At 37.2% G+C, this 19,144-nt stretch overlaps 2 pseudogenes; both read right to left on the bottom strand.

Annotated features, from left to right (window-relative positions):
• Positions 1 to 6,534: 6,534 nt before the first annotated feature.
• Positions 6,535 to 7,479, bottom strand: LOC126079974 (olfactory receptor 51L1-like; annotated as a pseudogene).
• A 5,160-nt stretch (positions 7,480 to 12,639) lies between these two features.
• Positions 12,640 to 15,886, bottom strand: LOC126079973 (olfactory receptor 51G2-like; annotated as a pseudogene).
• Between the last annotated feature and the right edge of the window lie 3,258 nt (positions 15,887 to 19,144).

Genomic DNA, 19,144 nt, shown 5'->3' with positions numbered 1-19,144 from the left:
ATGTGGAAATTATAGAACAATATCATTAATATCACACACTAGCAAAATTTTGCTGAAGATCATTCAAAAACGGCTGTAGCAGTATATCGACAGGGAACTAACTGCCAGAAATTCAGGCTGGTTTCAGAAGAGGACGTAGAACCAGGGATATCATTTCTGATGTCAGATGGATCCTGGCTGAAAGCAGAGAATACCACAAGGATGTTTACCTGTGTTTTATTGACTATGCAAAGGCTTTCAACTGTGTGGATTATAACAAACTATGGATAGTTTGGGAATAGAATGGGAATTCCAGAACACTTAATTGTGCTCATGAGGAACCTTTACATAGATCAAGAGGCATTCGTTTGGACAGAACAAGGGGATACTGATTGGTTTAAAGTCAGGAAAGGTGTGCGTCAGGGTTGTATTCTTTCACCATACCTATTCAATCTGTATGCTGAACAAATAATCCGAGAAGCTGGACTATATGAAGAAGAACAGGGCATCAGGATTAGAGGAAGACTCATTAACAGCCTGCATTATGCAGATGATACAACCTTGCTTGATGAAAGTGAAGAGGACTTGAAGCACTTACTAATAAAGACCAAAGACCACAGCCTTCAGTATGGATTACACCTCAACATAAAGAAAACAAAAATCCTCACAACTGGACCAATGAGCTACGTCATGATACGTGGAGAAAAGATTGAAGTTGTCAAGGATTTCATTTTACTTGGATCCACAGTCAACAGCCATGGAAGCAGCAGTCAAGAAATCAAAAGAAGCATTGCATTGGGCAAATTTGCTGCAAAGAACCTCTTCAAAGTGTTGAAGAGCAAAGATGTCACCCTGGAGACTAAGGTAGGCCTGACCCAAGCCATGGTATTTTCAATCGGATCATATGCATGTGAATGCTGGACAATGAATAAGGCAGACCGAAGAGGAGTTGACACCTTTGAATTTTGGTGTTGGCGAAGAATATTGAATATACCATTGACTGCCAAAAGAACGAACAGATCTGTCTTGGAAGAAGCGCGGCCAGAATGCTCCTTAGAAGCAAGGATGACGAGACTGCGTCTTACATACTTTGGAGATGTTGTCAGGAGGGATCATTCCCTGGAGAAGGACATCATGCTTGGCAGAGTAAAGGGTCAGCGGAAAAGCGGAAGACCCTCAACAAGGTGGATTGACACAGTGGCTGCAACAACGAGCTCAAGCATAACAATGATTTTAAGGATGACGCGGGACCCGGCAGTGTTTCGCTCTGTTGTGCATAGGGTCGCTATGAGTCAGGACCAACTAGACAGCACCTATCAACAACAACAACATATCCTATCTGAATCAATCCAGGCAGACTTGTCCACAGAAGACCCAACTTCTGATTAGAGCTTAAAGTATTCATATTTCCAAATCCTATCTTCCCCATATGGGGAAAACAGAAAGTTGAAAGGGAATTGTTAAAGTATCATCTAGGAATATCGCCACATACTAGAGTAATAATTGTTGAATTTTTACTGTAACAGAGTGGAAAATTCAAATACCCTTTTTGTAATCTGCTGTCTCTTCTTTTCCAATTTGCTATGGACAGGCCAAAATATAAACCTTAGACGATTAGGGATTGTTTCTAATTCAAGTCTAACCATTGCATGCATGAGACATAGAACATACAAATAATATAATAAATAAATAATATACTTAAATATAAAGGCTGTTGCCATCAAGTCAATTCCGACGCTCTAGAACAGAGTACAACTGCCCAGAGCAACCCTCTGGGACAGAGTAGAACTGCCGCATAGAGTTTCCAAACAGCAGCTGATGAAATGGAACCGCTGACCTTTTGGTAAGCAGCCAAACTCTTAACTACTGCACCCCCAGGGCTCAGGGAGTTTGTTGCATATATTTTGTATTACATATAATATTACGATATATATAGTATATTATAATATTATATACAATATTATAATAGGTTTTTAAATTAATTACTCAAATAATTAATGCAGATTTTTTTCATGTAACAAACTCCGTGATTTGTTCTTATGTTTTTTACCTGTTAGTAAAATAATTGTTTTTCTTTCCTCTCAAAAACTTTTCCCTTAGTTTCCAGAAAATGTCTATTTCTCTTCTCCTTTAATGCCTTAGTACAATATGCTTTTGGCTATGCATAATCAAAATTGAGTTTCATTATATTACACAGACAAAAAAAGAAGAATATTTCATGAAAACATTCTGAGTTATATCATGAAATCGAAGGATGTGTTGAATATCCAAGATCAGAAAGGATAAAATTCGGGCTTCTATAGGACCTCAGCAACACGTGAATGTGAATTTCTTTGCAGGAGTTGATAGCACTAACCTGTCTTAACTACAGTAACTCTGGGAAAATTAACATAATTGCTCCAGATTGGGTCAGATTGCTAAAGCTGGATCAATCCATTCTACCCAGGGTGTTGTTGTTAGGTACCCTCCAGTTGATTTTCAATTCACAGCAACCCCATGTGACAGATTAGAACTACTCAAAGGACCTTATAGGCTGTAATCTTTACAGGACCACATTGCCAGGTCCTTTTCCTGTAGAGCTGCTGGTAGTATTCCGTATTTTTTTTTATTTAATAGCAATGAAAATGTGTCAGGATAGTTCTTGAGACGTGGAAATCACAGGTATAGGTCAGAACTATGTCCACTGAGCTCATTTAATTCATTTAAATAAATACATGTAATTTTCCTAATTTAGCTCCTCCCCAATCAACTCTTTTTTCCCATTATGCTCTATAGTAACTGGGTCATACTTTGTCACCTATAAATTTATCTTCTGTAATCCTGCAACGTATAAACCCTTTCAATCTACTAGGAAATATTTACCTCTTGATTAATAAAAGAGATAAAACATTTTTGGGTCATCCAGACAATAAAACGTGTGTCATGAACATAACATAACACATATATGGTCTAGGGGTTAATCGCATTGAGTATCTTGAAAAAATCGTACTGCTATTATTCTGTTTATGAAATGCATGTTTGTAGAGTCTGTATATAATCAGATGATTATCCATGACAATGTTCTGAAGATAATTATTTTTCTATCTTTTATGTTATTAGACTGAGTGACTAAATGAGATAATGAAGTGTTTTGTAGCAATACTTGGAATAGAAAAAAAAAACAAACACTAAGATGATGAAGGAGGTAGTGGTCTTCCCTATTATTGTTTCATCTTGCCATCATGTTTTTTCATAGAGGGTCCAGTGCATCATTAAGATTATTGGTGTGTTATCCAAAGGATAGCATTTGACACAAAAATAATGAAATTATCTGTGTTTAGTGACAAGTCTTGACTTACCAAAGAAAAAAATCCAGATTACTTATTTAGGCCTCTGTATCTCTTACAGATTTGACAGGAAGGCAGGGAGGGTTTTCAGAAGACAAATAGATACTCATGATTTTCTCAAACAAGAGAATATATATAATAGAGTCTCCTAATCTGTAAACCAACAAGCAAATTAGAGAGTGCTTCAACTTTATTGTCACTGTAAGCAGAAACAAAAGGTCTTTTTTGTTTTAGGAGCACTAGCTGCTTCCCAGTGACTGAGCTCCAGGCTTTATTATTATTGTTTAAGCTGCTGTCAAGTTGGCTCCCTACTCATGGTGATCTCACTGCACAATGGATCAAAGTGCTACTCATTTCTATTCCATCCCAATTATGGATTGCAAATCTGACTATTGTGCTCCATAGGGTTTTTCATTGGCTGATTTTTAGAAGCAGATCTCCAGGCTTTTCTTCCTAGTGAGTCTTACTCTAGAAGCTCCACTGAAATCTATTCAGCATCTAAACAACACACAAACCTCCACGGACAGGCGGGTTGTGGTTCCACATGGAGGGCATTGGCTAGGAATTGAATCTGGATCTCCCTCAGGGAAGGCAAGAATTCTATCACTTAGCCACTGATCCCTTATCCAGACTTTATTAGGGTTCCAGACAGAAACTAATGCTTCTGTTTTCAACTCAACACAACCTTGTCATCCATGTATTTATTTAGCTATATATCTAATCGGAAACCCTGTTTCATAGTGATTAAGTGCTTCAGCTGCTAACCAAAAGGTCAGCAGTTCAGATCCATCAGGCGCTCCTTGGAAACTCTATGGGGCAGTTCTGCTCTGTCCTATAGGGTCGCTATGAGTAGGAATCGACTCGATGGTACTATTTTTTTTTTTTAATATATGTAATCAATCATCTCTTTACCAGCTGTATTTTGCTTGAAAAGATTGTCTTCATCATAAGAATATGTGTTGTATTAATATTTTTGTTAAAATATCTTTTATGAATATAAAGTAACTCTAATAATAAAATTTAAGTGCTAGTATAGTATTTTAATACTTTTTAAAGTCAAAAGTGTAGCAAATCTAAATAGGTATCCACTTAAACATGGAGCCTTTATGGTGCAGTGCTTAATCACTCAGCTGCTAACCAAAAGGTCAATGGTTTGAACCTACCAGCCGCTCTGTAGGAGAAAAATGTGGCAGCCTGCTTCCACAAAATGTACAGCCTTGGAAACCCAATGGGGCAATTCTACTCTGTCCTATAGGGTCACTATGAGTCACAGTTGACTCAGTGGCAATGGTTTTGGTTTTGTGGTTATCCACTCAAACATGGTTTTTTTTTTTTGGTATGTTTAATTCAAAATCTAGAATCCAATAAACCCATTGCTAGCGAGTCAATTCTTACTTACAGTGAGTCCATGATCCAATAAGTTAAATATATTTCTGCTAACAGAGAGGTGATTGAAAGTTTCATTTTCTGGAGTACAGACACTGAGAAAAATGTATTCAACATCCACAGGTTAAAATTATACTAAGCATTTGAAGGTCTTATGTTAGAGGTGATTAAAAATAGTTAAAAGTTACTTATACAATATACATCTGACAGTAATGTTATTTTGTCCTCAATATTATATTTTTTCTATCAATTTCATTTTATTTATTTATCATAGGAAGAAGATTGTCTCATTTTGATGTGTATATATTCTCCATTATTTTTAATTATTCTTTCTTTGATCAAGGTGAATGTGCTGATGGGAAGAGGTAATGAGAAGTAGAATCAATAAACTGGATAAAGAGGAGTGGAGTCAGACAGGATTGAATTAAAAGCAGGAAACAGAGGTTTTTCTAAGTATACTTCATGTGCCTGAAATTTGAAATGCTAACTATGAGGTAATAAGATTTCTCTTATCGTATAATAATATGTAGGCTCTTCGTATGTCAACACTTTTTTTCTACAATTTTTTTCATATCCAAACAAATAGTTCTTTATTCATTAACTGATTTGTTTATTTATTTTTTATGCATTCCATAATTATTATAAAGTACCTCTTTTAAACAAAGCATAGCAGTAGTTCTTACAGGCAGCAAAATGAGCCACACTTTCTGCTTAATAACAGAAACAGACATATGAAAACACATTCTATTATAAAAAGCTTGTACCAAACCCATTGTTGTCGAGTTGATTTCAAGGGGCATAAGCACTCTGAAAATCTTTTTACTCCCCAACTTATTTTTTCTTTGAGCAAATGTAGACATGTGAAAAAAGAAAATTAATTAAATTTGCAAATTTCTTTTTTTAACAATTCTACAGCCATGTGCTAGAGAAGTTCAATGGTATGAGAAAAGATAGTTTTGTACATTGAAAAGAGTTTTGTATATGAATTAAGAGACTTAAAGTTTTTGGATCCTGAAGTCATAAACTTGTAAGTAGTTGCACCTCTGTGAATTACACTTTGTTTATATTTAAATAAATAATACATCCTAAATTATTATCAAGATCCTTTTAAACCAAATGTTTGCCATCCCTGGCTTTACATGACAATATCTGGGAGTTTTCAGAAACTACTATGGGCTAGCTTTCTATAAAATTAACAGTATTTGAAAAAAAATTGAAGAAAAACAAAATATCGATAATGCTTTTTTTATACTTTTGAAGATACTAAACCTGCACCAATAAGGTAGACATGTGTATAAGCATTTATAAAGTGATACCGAAGTATCATGAGGGTTTAGAACCATCCTCTGCTTTGAGACCAACTATACTATTATACCAAGATGATATTTTTTTCTAACTTTAAGAAGGATAGAATAAGCGTATTTATAAACACAAAATTTAGATAATAAGAACGATAGTACAAGATTCTGTAACAAATAAAAATATCAGAAATTAAAGAAATACGGATTTGATATATTCATAAAAAACTTCATGGATCAAGTGGCCTTAAATAAGGTTGGGATTACAAACAGGAGAGAAAGGATGGAAATGATTTCAACATACTTCAAAATATTCACAGAGAAGTTTTATAAAGCACAATGTGAAGTCAGACTGTATAGTCCCAGTGAACTTAAAGTCTCTCCTTTAAGTCTCTTCATGCTGCTTCTATTTCAACTCTTTCAGTAGCCTTGTGTTGGAAACTCTGAGGCCAACATACTAGATACATCACTACAGCAGACAAATCACTATGTGTTTATATTACTGAATCTGATTTTCTTAAGGACATGTCTACATCACAGTACAACTAATGTTTTTTTTGGGAAAGAATATGGAGGACTCCCTGGCGGATCTGCTTGGTCTTCACACTGTAGATGATTGGGTTGAGCACAGGTGGAATCAATAAATAGATGTGTGCCATGAAGAAGTGAATGAGAGGAGAAGAGTGTTTGGCGAAACGATGGACAATAGACAGTCCAATCATGGGTACATATAGAATGAGTACAGCACAGATGTGAGACACACATGTGTTGAGGGTTTTAAGCCTGCCCTCACGGGATGCAATTCTCAACACCGAGCTAAGGATAAAAACTTAAGACACAAAAATACCCAGAGAGTCCATACCCCACAGCACAGTGATGAGAACCAATCCATATACAACATTAAACTTGGTGTCAGCACAGGCAAGGCGGATCATGTCCTGGTGTAGATAGTAGGAATGAGAAAGGACGTGGGAGTGGCAGAAAGGAAAGTAGGCCAACCGGGCCAGAAGTGGAATCATGGCAAAGGCACTCCTGAGCAGGGCTACAATTCCAATCTTGGTGATGAGTCTTGGCGTAAGAATGGTGGCATATCGCAGAGGGTGGCAGATGGCCACATACCGATCAAGGGCCATGGCCAAGAGCACAGATGATTCAGTGAAGGAGAAAGTGTGAATGAAAAATATTTGGACCACACAGATATTAAACTGTATCTCTCTGGAAATGGACCACAACACCCTGAAGAGTGATATCATTGTGGGCATGGACATACCCATGTCGGTAAGGGAAAGCATGGCAAGGAAGTAGTACATAGGCTCGTGGAGCCTGGGATCTGTCCGGATAATATGCAAAATGGTACAGTTGCCCATTATTCCAACAAGATACAGTAGGCAGAATGGGATGGAAATCCAGTTGTGAAATTCCTCATAGCCAGGGATGCCTGTGAGATAGAATGTGGACGTCAGGGTGTTGTTGGTGTTGGAAACTGCCATAGGGTTCACGTGTTGAACCACAGCCCCATCCCAAGATCATACTTTTATGGGGAGGATGTTGGAAAGATAAGATCTGTGTCAGAATCAAACAAACACTTCAGTGCTCATCAGTAATCACTGCAAAACCCATCCCTACTTTATCGGTAAGAGTTGCCAGTTAACATAAAATATCAATTTTAGACCCACAAGGACCCTGCCTTTTGTCTCTTGTATGCAGACACATCAACACCTTTTCTAAACATGTGGCAATCATATCTCAAAGACACTACTGAGGGAGAATAGCACACAACCTCTTCTAGACTACATTATCTTTATAATATAATCTTTAGGAACTTACTTGGCCAGGGTTACTAGTCTTACTTTAGTCAGACTTTTTTTCTTTTATGACTCTAGCAGTGATTTACAGAAAATTTATTTATCTGCCCGGTCTTCATAGTTTCTTCGGTAATGCTAGAACACCATACAATGTACCTTATTAGAATTAAGGCAAGTATTGGCCAGCACGGCTCTTGTTCTTATTAACCTATTCCCATCTATAGAATGCATGTCCCAGGCCTGATCTCTACAAATAGTTAAATCTGGTATCAATTTGGTCTTGGCCAGGCACCCCCATTTAATCATTATTATTATTATTTTGTGGCAGTCCAGATCTTCTAGTGAGCTTTTATTATTGAACAAAAAAATCAAAATCAAGAGCTAAATACAGGTTATGATACAGTTAACTAAAATAATCAGTGTCAAATTTTTGAAAGAGTATCTTAAAATAGTAAAATATGTAATTTGAGGAAAGCTTATTTGAGTCTGGCTTGGATTTTAAAGATTCAGAATCTTATTCTTGTTAATTTTCATAAAGAATTTCTATAGAAATGCAAAATGATGGATAGATTGGTGTACTAGTAAGCTATGGCAGAAGCTCATAATTCAAAGCAAGACAAAACAAAATAACATAAAAAAAAATATCCTATGTAGTAGAATAAGTCTATAGGCTTCATCTGATCTTGATACTAAGTGCCTCAGACTTGGACAACATGAGAAAATAATTTTGTCCCCACTAGACTCCAGTCATCATTGTACTTCTTCTGTGCTTAAGAAAAACATCTCTGAAATAAGACGTGCTGTCTCTCAAAACTCTACTCATTCACTACTTTCAAAGCATTCAAGTTCACCAAAATACTGGTAGGAGAATTTGTAATCCAGGAGGAGATTACTTCCTGATGTAAATTAATAAATTGATATCTTCCTGTCTTGTAAATTCTACTTTGGCCTTTGAGACACTCAAACCTTCTACAATCTCCTCAAGTCCCATGTAGATAAACCCTAAATGTAGCAAATATTTGTTTGGAATTTTTAATAATGGCAATTTTACAGGAAAAGAAAGATTCATAAATAAGCAAGTAAATTCTAGAGACAACTCAAACATTCTGGTTGTTTATAGTAAAATTTAGTTCAATTCACATATTATGTAAATAGATATTTGTGATCCTGAAGGTTCCTTCACTCTGCCTGCCTTATCACCATCCCAAATCCTTACTTCTCTGACCTTGGGCTGCTCCTCCATACCTTCCTTTCTATGCTCCTCTCATTATGCCCAAAGGCAGATATGTGAGGGAGAGTGTGTGGTTCATATGATATTTCAAGAATTATGTAAGAATTGTTTTTCTCCTGAATCACAGTAGCAGTACAAATTTTGGAAAAAAAAAAGTCCTGTGTAAAATGTGAAGCCAAGAAAAAAGAATGAGATCCTTGGGACTTTAGAGAGCTAGAAATCTGAGCAACCATGTTAGTATGCTGAAGTTATCCCAGTAGTGTTTTATATATTCACTTAATATCTAGTTTGCCTATTATTCTACAATACTTTTTCTTGTCGCATTGCTTTGTTTTGATACTCTGACTCTACTGCTCTATGCCCTGTCATTTCGAACTCATTCACCTGATCACATAACGTTTTTCACCACTCTCTTGGGGAGGAGGATGGAGTTCTTTGGTACCAGTTTGTAAACTTGAAAGTCTTAAGGTCTTATAAAGTAGGGTTTAGAACACTGAGCTTTAATTAAGGTCAAATTAAAATCACTGATAGTTGGGTTTGGAAGGAACCTTGAAGGTTATCTGGTTGGATCATAATCTTATTCTGGAATTCATCCTCTATTAAGCCTGAAAATGGCCCTCTACCTTCTCTGTGGCCATAGAAGACATCACCTGCCATGGAAGTCCAGGGAACCTTAGGCGTTCCTGTCTATCTGAAAAGTCTCCCTTATATGATTCCAACTTGGATACTACTAGAGTGGGGATAAACAATAAAGATATCTATAAAAAACAACCAGGGAGCATTATATCTTGTGCTGAAATGAGAACCTCTTCCTTTCTGAAACAGCCTTTCTGTCCTTCACATACCCTGAATATCTGTCCTTTTCTCCTTTGCCTGACAAAGTCCCCCTCTGTTTCTCCCTACTCTTTCCCACATTTATTTTTCCCAGGCCTTACGCACTTGGTAGAATAATTCCTCTTGCCTTGAGTAGTCATTCCAGTTCTCAAAGCGAGAAGGATGAGTTAATAAGTCTTCTTCCAATCCTTACAGATATGAGGCCCCAGGATAATCATAGGACAGTGGCAGTAACCCTATCACTGCTATCTTTTCAGTTTGCCACCCTTCCTAAACTCCCTCTACCACATCCATACCGCAGCAGAATGTGACAGGTTGGGAACACGGGGGCAAGGGCCTTATAGAGACCAAATATTTATTGTTATAATGTCTGGGAAAAATGCTGTAACATGACATACAGTGAGATTCTAGTTGGAGACAAAGCATGATAGGACAGTAAGTATATATATATGTATATTTATGTTACATATATATTTAAGTTTTATATATATATTTATGGTGTCAATGAGATGGACTTACCCAGGACTTAAATTGTGGAGGGGTATAGATTCTATAGCATAAGAGCTGAAAGTAACTTGAGTTCAAGTCTGTTATTATATACAGGATAAAAATGAGACATAGTTAAACGACTTGTCCTGCTCAAAAAATCATACAATAAGCAATAAAGCCAATATTATAGCTAAAATCTGATTTTCTAGGTGGTGTTTATTTTACTATGCCTTCGAAATTAGGTAAGTTAGGTCTAACTATAAATAGAAGCTTTTGCCCTATTTAGCTTATATGTTTGTCAAAACTATTGATCTCTTTATCCTTATTGGTTGACTGATACGTGAAACAAAGTTTGCACATGACTGCTGAATGCCAACAAATCCCTAATCAAGGGTGAAAGTTCCAATCTTAATGTCAGTCATGTTTAATAAAAATATTAAAAAAAAAAGGTAGTCAACTGTTAATCTTTCTGATTTCCACTTTGAAGAATTGGTTTAATTATAACACTTAACAAACATATCATCCATTTGCTCACAAATTATATATTGATTATATATTCCACATACATAATAAAGGTCCCTGGGTGGTGCAAACTTTTTACACTCATCTACTAACAATCATCTGCAAAAAAAAATACTCTTTAAAATGTTAAAAAGTAAAGATGTCACTTTGAGGGCTAAGGTGCGCCTGACCCAGACCATAGTATTTTCAATCGGCAAAAGCTGGATAATGAATAAGGAAGAACTGATGCAGTAGAATTATTGTATTGGCAAAGAATATTGAATACAACATGGACTGCCAGAAGAATGAAAAAAATCTGTCTTAGAAAAGTACGGACAGAGTGATCCTTGAAAGGGAGTACATCTCATGTACTTTGGACATGTTATCAGGAGGGACAAGTCCCTGGAGAAGGACATCATGCTTTATAAGATAAAGGATCAGCAAAAAAGAGGAAGACCCTCAATGAGATGGATTGACACGGTGGCTGCAATAATGGGCTAAAACATAGCAATGATTTTGAGGATGGCTAAGTACTGGGCAATGCTTTGTTCTGTTGTACATATGGTCACTAAGAGTCAGAACCCACTCAATGGCACCTAACGACAACAATAGTAACGAAAGAGGAGCACTGGTGGTGCAGTGGTTAAAATGCTAGACTGCTAACCAAAAGGTTCTAACCCACCAGCCCCTTCATGGGAGAAAGATGTGGCAATCTGCTTGCTTAAAGAATACAGCATTGGAAACCCTATAGGGCAGTTCTACTCTATCTTATAGGGTTGCTGTGAGTCAGAATTGACTCAATGGCAGCAGGTTTGTTTTTTGGTTTGGTATTAACTGAAAGGTTGGTGGTTTGAACCCATCCACCGGTGCCATGGGAGAAAGGCCTGGCAATCAGCTTCCATAAAGATTACAGTCCAGTAAATTCTATGGAACAGTTCTACTCTGGAACAGATGAGGTCACCATGAGTCGGAATCGGGTCTATGGCAGAAGGTTGGTTTTTGGTTTTGGTTTTACCTGCTGTATTTGTATTTAAAGTTTTGAACATGAAGTATTTTGCCAAGTAGGTAGCGTATACTGACCAAAGTGTTTCTGATATATTTTAGTATACCTCTTCATGATGAATATGCAGCCATTTCGATGTGAATTATGGACTGGTCTTGTGAGTTTTCACCATTGGAGACCATTAACTGTATGCATTTATTGTCTAAGCTTTTCTAACATTTATTCCCATAGGAGTAAAGGAAACAAAGAAATGTGATATTTTTATTCATTCAGTTCCTAAGTTCAGACAGCTGTCTGACTATGGATTGACGCATGAGTTTGGAGAATGGAGTCCACATTATCTAAAATGAAAAGTTACGTAGTTATCGATGTCAACTCTACTACATAATTATGTCCGTGACCTTTTAACAGTTAACTTCTCTAAGCCTTAGTTTTGGCATGCAAAATTGGTCTACTCTTTCATTCTGAATGAAAAAGTAGCTCCATAAATTATATGAATGAAATAAATTCCATTTTATACCTCCCAACACAAAGGCTCTAAGCTATTTTAAAGTGAAGCAGTAATGACAGAAGCAAACACACTATTTTTCTTGAAGAAATATTTGGATCTTATGAACTTTCATGAAATGATTATGCACCTAGTATGTCCAAATTCTAAACAGGAAACCTTCAGGAAGAAGGAATGAAAAAAAAAAAAACTGCAAAAGACCAAATGGCAAGTAATCACATGCCTTCTAAGTGTGAGCAAGCCCAACCCTTTTGGGTGATAATAATTGTAGGAAGTTCGTCAAATCTGCTTTGTCTTGATGTTATAAATAATTGAGCTGAGCACTGGTGGGACTAACAGGTAAACATTGACCATGTTTATGTGAATAATTGGGGAGGAGAGTTTTGCAAATTGATGAACTGAAGACAGGCCAATGATTTGCATATAGAGATTGAGCAGAGCGCAGATGTGGAAGGCACACATATTGAGGGCTTTCAAAGTCCCCTCCTGGGAGGCAACGCCTCACACAGAGTGGAGGATGAAAGCATAAGACAAAAGGATTCCCTGAGAATCTAAACCCCAATAAAATACAACAACAAACAAACCATACAAAATGTTGAAAGAGATGTCAGCGCAGGCCAGCCTAATGGCATCTTAATGCAAGCAGTAGGAATGAGAGAGAAAATGGAAGAACAGCAGGGAGGACAATGGAGCACAGATGGCACAATCAGAGAAAAAAGTGTGAATAAAATACACCTGGACTACACGAGCATTGATCTCTATCTCCCAGGCATAAACCCAGAACACCTTCAGTACCATGGGTAGAGTAGAGACAAGCAGGCCTGTGTCAGTGAGGAACAGCATGGCCAGAAAGTAGTACATCAGCTCGTGGAGACTCTTGTCAGTGTGGATAATGTGGAGAATGGCATAGCTAGTTGCCCATTATTTCAACCAAGCGGAGGACACGAAAGGGGATAGAGATAAAGGTACCCACTTTCTCGTAGTCATGAATTCCAGTGAGGTAGAATGATGCAGATGACTAAGCACTAGAATTGGAGTCTGCCGTGAGGCTCTCCCAAGTAACTATTTTCCTACCTTAAAATGATGTACTCCTAGAAGGAAGAAAAACATGTAACACAGAGGAAATAGAAACTCATGTTTTTCTATCACTTTTTTTTTTTTTTTAAACATATATTGCTATGTAGGGGCCCTATCTGTATAGTCTGGGTAATGGTACTTTGTCATATATTTAAAAAAATTACCCAAATCATCCTTCTTTTTAATATATTGCTGTTTAATTCTTTAAATAGTTTCTAATTATGACTTCATCTGCCAACCTTTTCTCTAGTGTATCTAGATTTTTGACCCCTTCCTAGAAGGTTCTTCCCTCCCCGAAGTTTATATTTCCCTGTGTTTTCTACTAATATCTTCATAGATTTGGTTTTGTTTATGTTTGTGTGTACTTTGTAAAAAAAAAAAAAAAACATGCTGTTAATTAGGGATATTTTCCAAGACCCTCATGTCTCTAAGTTAAGCCTTCTCTTTCCTCTGTCATGGACACTTTGGGGCGGGGGGGGGGGGTGGTAAATGGTAGAATGTTATGGATTGAATCATGTCCCCCCAAAATATGTGCTGTAATTCCTAACCTCTATGCCTGTTGTTATAATTCCATTTGGGAATGCAATGTCTTTACTAAGAATAGACAGGAGGCAGGATTAACGTAGGGTATGTTTTGAGTCAATCTTTTTTGAGATACAAAAGAGATTAAACAAACAACCAAGCTAGCAGAGATAGGAGAAGATCGATGCCAAACCACATGGGGGAAAACTGATGCCAAAAAACATTGATTTTGCAAGGAACCAGGAAACAAGGAGAAGAGACAAGAACCTTCCTCCATAGCCCACACACAGAGAAAGACTTCACCTAGAGCTGAATTCAGACTTGTAGTCTCCTAAACTGTAAGAAAAAAAATCCAATTTGTTAAAATCATCTACTTGTGGTATTTCTGCTATACCAAAATAGATAACTAAGTGTACAGTAGACGCTCTATAGTAAAAAGATAAATAAAGTGTTTTTCAGGTAACATAAAGGCCCTAGATTTTTCAGAAGCACAGAAATAATGAGTTACATCTATAAGCTGCTGCTTTACCCAACAAATATTTAAATATAATATGAACTTCCTGAGCATGTGCAGAAAACTATGTAAAACTTGAAAACATAAGTTGTGGAAAAATTTGGTATTGTTTTTGAAGTGGATCTAGGAAAGTCTTTGTCAACCAGCAAAATGTGGGCGTGAAGAATATGGAAGACCCTACACAACATCTAAGAAGTTTATTCCTTGACGCATAAAGTATCTCCTTTGTCATATGTGTCTGTACATGTTTCAAAAGAGACTGACCTAAATTATTGCTACTATTTTTCTTTACATTATTTTAATGACTCCAGGGAGGAAAAAATATCTAGAGTAAGTACTGTCTTAATTAAAACAAAAACAAAATACTCTCCTCTGCCCAATGTTCTTAGGAAAAAGCTCTTCGGTGGCCACCCAGAGTAAAGGGTTCACTTTTATTCATGGGTAGTGACATAATTTCATAAATAAGTAGAATGTTGATCAGCAAATACAAACACCAGCCAAAAAGTATGAACTGTCATGCCGATGCCCCAGTTAACCTTCAGTTTTAACCTGTTTTATAGTTGCTTTTTTTTTTCCCCTTGTTCTTTGAACTTTATATGTGTACCCTAACTGTAGAAGTCAAAAAAACTGGGACAGATAGGTGGTAAAATAATAGGATACAGTTTAAAATTAATATTGATATGAGATAAAATTCTCACAAATTAAAATAGAAAAACTGAATAGAAGGAGAGAAAAAAAGTAGTGGAAAAAGCATCTTTGGAGAATATTCATCAGGATTGAAATTATGGACTACACTGCATATTCTATGGTGGAAGTATTATGTTCCACATTATAAATCTTCCATTATATCCACTGATTTCATGAGTATTGGTGCCTTTCTGAATACATAGATTAGTAAGAATTAACACTTTATTGTAAAATTACTAGTCATCTTTTCTAGTTCAGTTATTTGGGGAAAAGAAAGGTCAGAATATATTGTTGCTCTGTTCATGAAATCCCAGAATAATGAGGGAGACAATCATCTGCACTGGAATCGTGAACACAGAAATACTTCCCAGTGATATATGTTTTCTTCACCCAAAGTAGAAGTTAATTTGATAGGGATTATTTCAAAAATATGCAATGACACTAAAGTTTTCTCTGCTATATTTTCAGTAGATTTCCCAGAATACGGGTATGTATCTCCTGGGTCTTAATGCAGTACACAATAGGGTTGAGAACAAGAGGGACTAATAAGTACACATAGCCCATGATAATGTGCACCACAGCTGGAACATGCTTCTCAAAGTGATGGATAATGGGCACTCCTAGCATAGGGACATAGACCATCAACACAGCACGGAAGTGGGAGACACAAGTGTTGAGGGCCTTGAATTGTTCTTCTTGAGAGGCAATGCCTGGCACAGTGATCATGATCTTCAAATAAGAGAGAAGGATGAACAAAGACTCCAGTCCAAAGTTGATGAGAAAAAACTGGGCAATGGATAAGGCAGACTGAAGATGAATTGATTCCTCTGAATATGGTGTTGGTGAAGAGTACTGAACATACGATGCACTTTCAGAAGAATGAACAACTCTGTCTTGGAAGAAGTACAGCCAGAATGCTCCTTAGAAGTGAGGATGGCAAGACTTTGTCTCACACACTTTGGACATGTTATAAGGAGAGTTCAGTACCTGGAGAAGGACATCCTGCTTGGTAAGGTAGCTGGTCCGAGAAAAAGACGAAGACCCTCAACAAGATGGATTGACACGGTCGCTGTAACAATAGGCTCAAATATAGCCACAATTGTGAGGATAACACAGGTCCAGGCAGCGTTTTGTTCTATTGTACATAGGATCACTATGAATCAGAACCAACTTGACAGCACCTAACAATGACAACTGCATTCTTGGTTTGTATTACCTGTATTCATAGGCAGTAAGAAAATTACATGGGAGAAACAAAGGGAAGATATGAATACCATCCATAAAGATTCCGTATCCATGCAGAGAGGACTGCGGCCTGTATACCTGATTAGATTAAATAAGAATCTGTTTCTGCACACAATTGCAGGAACATTTTACATTAAAATAGTCACTCCATGTATGTCAGAGTACAGCTCTGCTCCATAGGATTTTCAATGGCTGATTTTTTAGGAAAAATATTGTGAGGCCTTTCTTCCAAATAGCCCCTTGGTGAATTACGGCCTTCAACCTTTCACTTAGCAGCTGCATGTAAGTTAACCATTTGTATCACCCAGGGACTAAAACAAGACAAAACCAAAAACCAAATCAAACCCACTGCCCTCGAGTTGATTCCGACCCATTGCGACCCTACACGTCAGAGTAGAACTGCCCCATAGAGTTTCCAAGGAGCACCTGGAGGATTCGTACTGTGATCTCTTGGTTAGCAGCCATAGCACTTAATGACTACACCAACAGGGTTTCCAAAAACAAGGCAAGGGTTGAGGAAATCCTTATACCATCCCTACCCCTAACAGGGTAGCTATGTGATTTTGGTTAAATTGCTCTGCTCTCTGAATTTTAGTTTAGTTCCTTTTTAATTAAAAAAAAAAAAAAAAAAGTAAAAAATGTGGGATTAAATAAATGATAAAATAAAGCACTTTCCCATGGGAACTTTTATTTAAAAAGTTTTAATTTTTTTTTTACCAAACATACATAGACGAATTTTGCAAAATTCTATCATTCGATCTTCTGCGTTCTTTCTGTCACCAAGGCTATATTTTCCAACTACTGATCCTTCTTTGTTTCCAACTTTCACATTCCAATTGCCAGTAATTATCAATGCATCTTGATTGCATGTTTGATCAATTTCAGACTGCAGCAGCTGATAAAAAATCTTCTATTTCTTCATCTTTGGCCCTAGTGGTTGGTGCGTAAATTTGAATAATAGCTGTATTAACTGGTCTTCCTTGTAGGCGTATGGATATTATCCTATCTGTGACAGCATTGTGTTTCAGGATAGATCTTGAAACGTTCTTTTTGATGATGAATGCAACACCATTCCTCTTCGAGTTGTCATTCCCAGCATAGTAGACTATATGATTGTCTGATTCAAAATGGCCAATACCAGTCCATTTCAGCTCACTAATGCCTAGGATATCATTGTTTATGCATTCCATTTCATTTTTGATGACTTCCAATTTTCCTAGACTCATGCTTCATACATTCCAGGTTCTGATTATTAATGGATGTTTGTAGCTGTTTCTTCTCATTTTGAGCAGAGCCACATCAGCAAATGAAGGTTCCAAAAGCTTTACTCCATCTACACCACTAAGGTAGACTCTACTTTGAGGAGGCAGCTCTTTCCCCATCATCTTTTGAGTGCCTCCCAGCCTGGGGGGCTCATCTTCCAGCACTGTATCAGACAATGTTCCGCTGCTATTCATAAGGTTTTCACTGGCTAATGTTTTTTAGAAGTAGACTGCTGGGTCCTTCTTCCTAGTCTGTCTTAGTCTGGAAATTCAGCTGAAGACTGTTCTCCGTGGGTGACCCTGCTGGAACACACAGAAATCAAATTGACTACATCTATGGAAAGAGACTAGAGAAAAACTCAATATCACCAGTCAGAACAAGGCCAGGGGCCAACTGTGGAACAGACCATCAATTGCTCATATGCAAGTTCAAGCTGAAACTGAAGAAAATCAGAGCAAGTCCACGAGAGCCAAAACATGACCTTGAGTATATCCCACCTGAATTTAGAGATCATCTGAAGAATAGATTTCACACATTGAACACGAGTGACCGCAGACCAGACGAGTTGTGGAATGACATCAAGGACATCATCCATGAAGAAAGCAAGAGGTCACTGAAAAGACAGGAAAGAAAGAAAAGACCAAGGTGGATGTCAGAGGAGACTCTAAAACTTGCTCTTGAGGGTCGAGCAACTAAAGCCAAAGGAAGAATTCATGAAGTAAAAGAACTGAACAGAAGATTTCAAAGGGCCTCTCAAGAAGACAAAGTAAAGTATTATAATGACATACCAAAGAGCTGGAGACGGAAAACCAAAGGGAAGAACACGCTCAGCGTTTCTCAAGCTGAAAGAACTGAAGAAAAAATTCAAGCCTCAAGTTGCAATAGTGATGGATTCCATGGGGAAAAGATTAAACAATGCAGGAAGCATCAAAAGAAGATGTAAGGAATACACAGAGTCATTATACCAAAAAGAGTTAGTCGATACTCAACCATTTCAAGAAGTGGCATATGATCAGGAACCGATGGTACTGAAGGAAGAAGTCCAAGCTTCTCTGAAGGCATTGGCGAAAAACAAGGCTCCAGGAATTGATGGACTATCAATTGAGATGTTTCAACAAACAGATACAATGCTAGAAGTGCTCAATCGCCTATGACAAGAAATATGGAAGACAGCTTCCTGGCTAACTGACTGGAAGAGATCCATATTTATGCCTATTCCCAAGAAAGGTGATCCAACCGAGTGTGGAAATTATAGAACAATATCATTAATATCACACACAAGCAAAATTTTGCTGAAGATCATTCAAAAACGGCTGCAGCAGTACATCGACAGGGAACTGCCAGAAATTAAGGCTGGTTTCAGAAGATGATGAGGAACCAGGGATATCATTGCTGATGTCAGATGGATCCTGGCTGAAAGCAGAGAATACCAGAAGGATGTTTACCTGTGTTTTATTGACTACACAAAGGCATTCA

Source organism: Elephas maximus, chromosome 7, assembly GCF_024166365.1.
Source record: "Elephas maximus indicus isolate mEleMax1 chromosome 7, mEleMax1 primary haplotype, whole genome shotgun sequence".
NCBI classification, from domain to species: Eukaryota; Metazoa; Chordata; class Mammalia; order Proboscidea; family Elephantidae; genus Elephas; species Elephas maximus.
The sequence above is the reverse complement of the archived record's forward strand: the minus strand, read 5'-3'. Positions and strand labels throughout refer to the sequence as shown.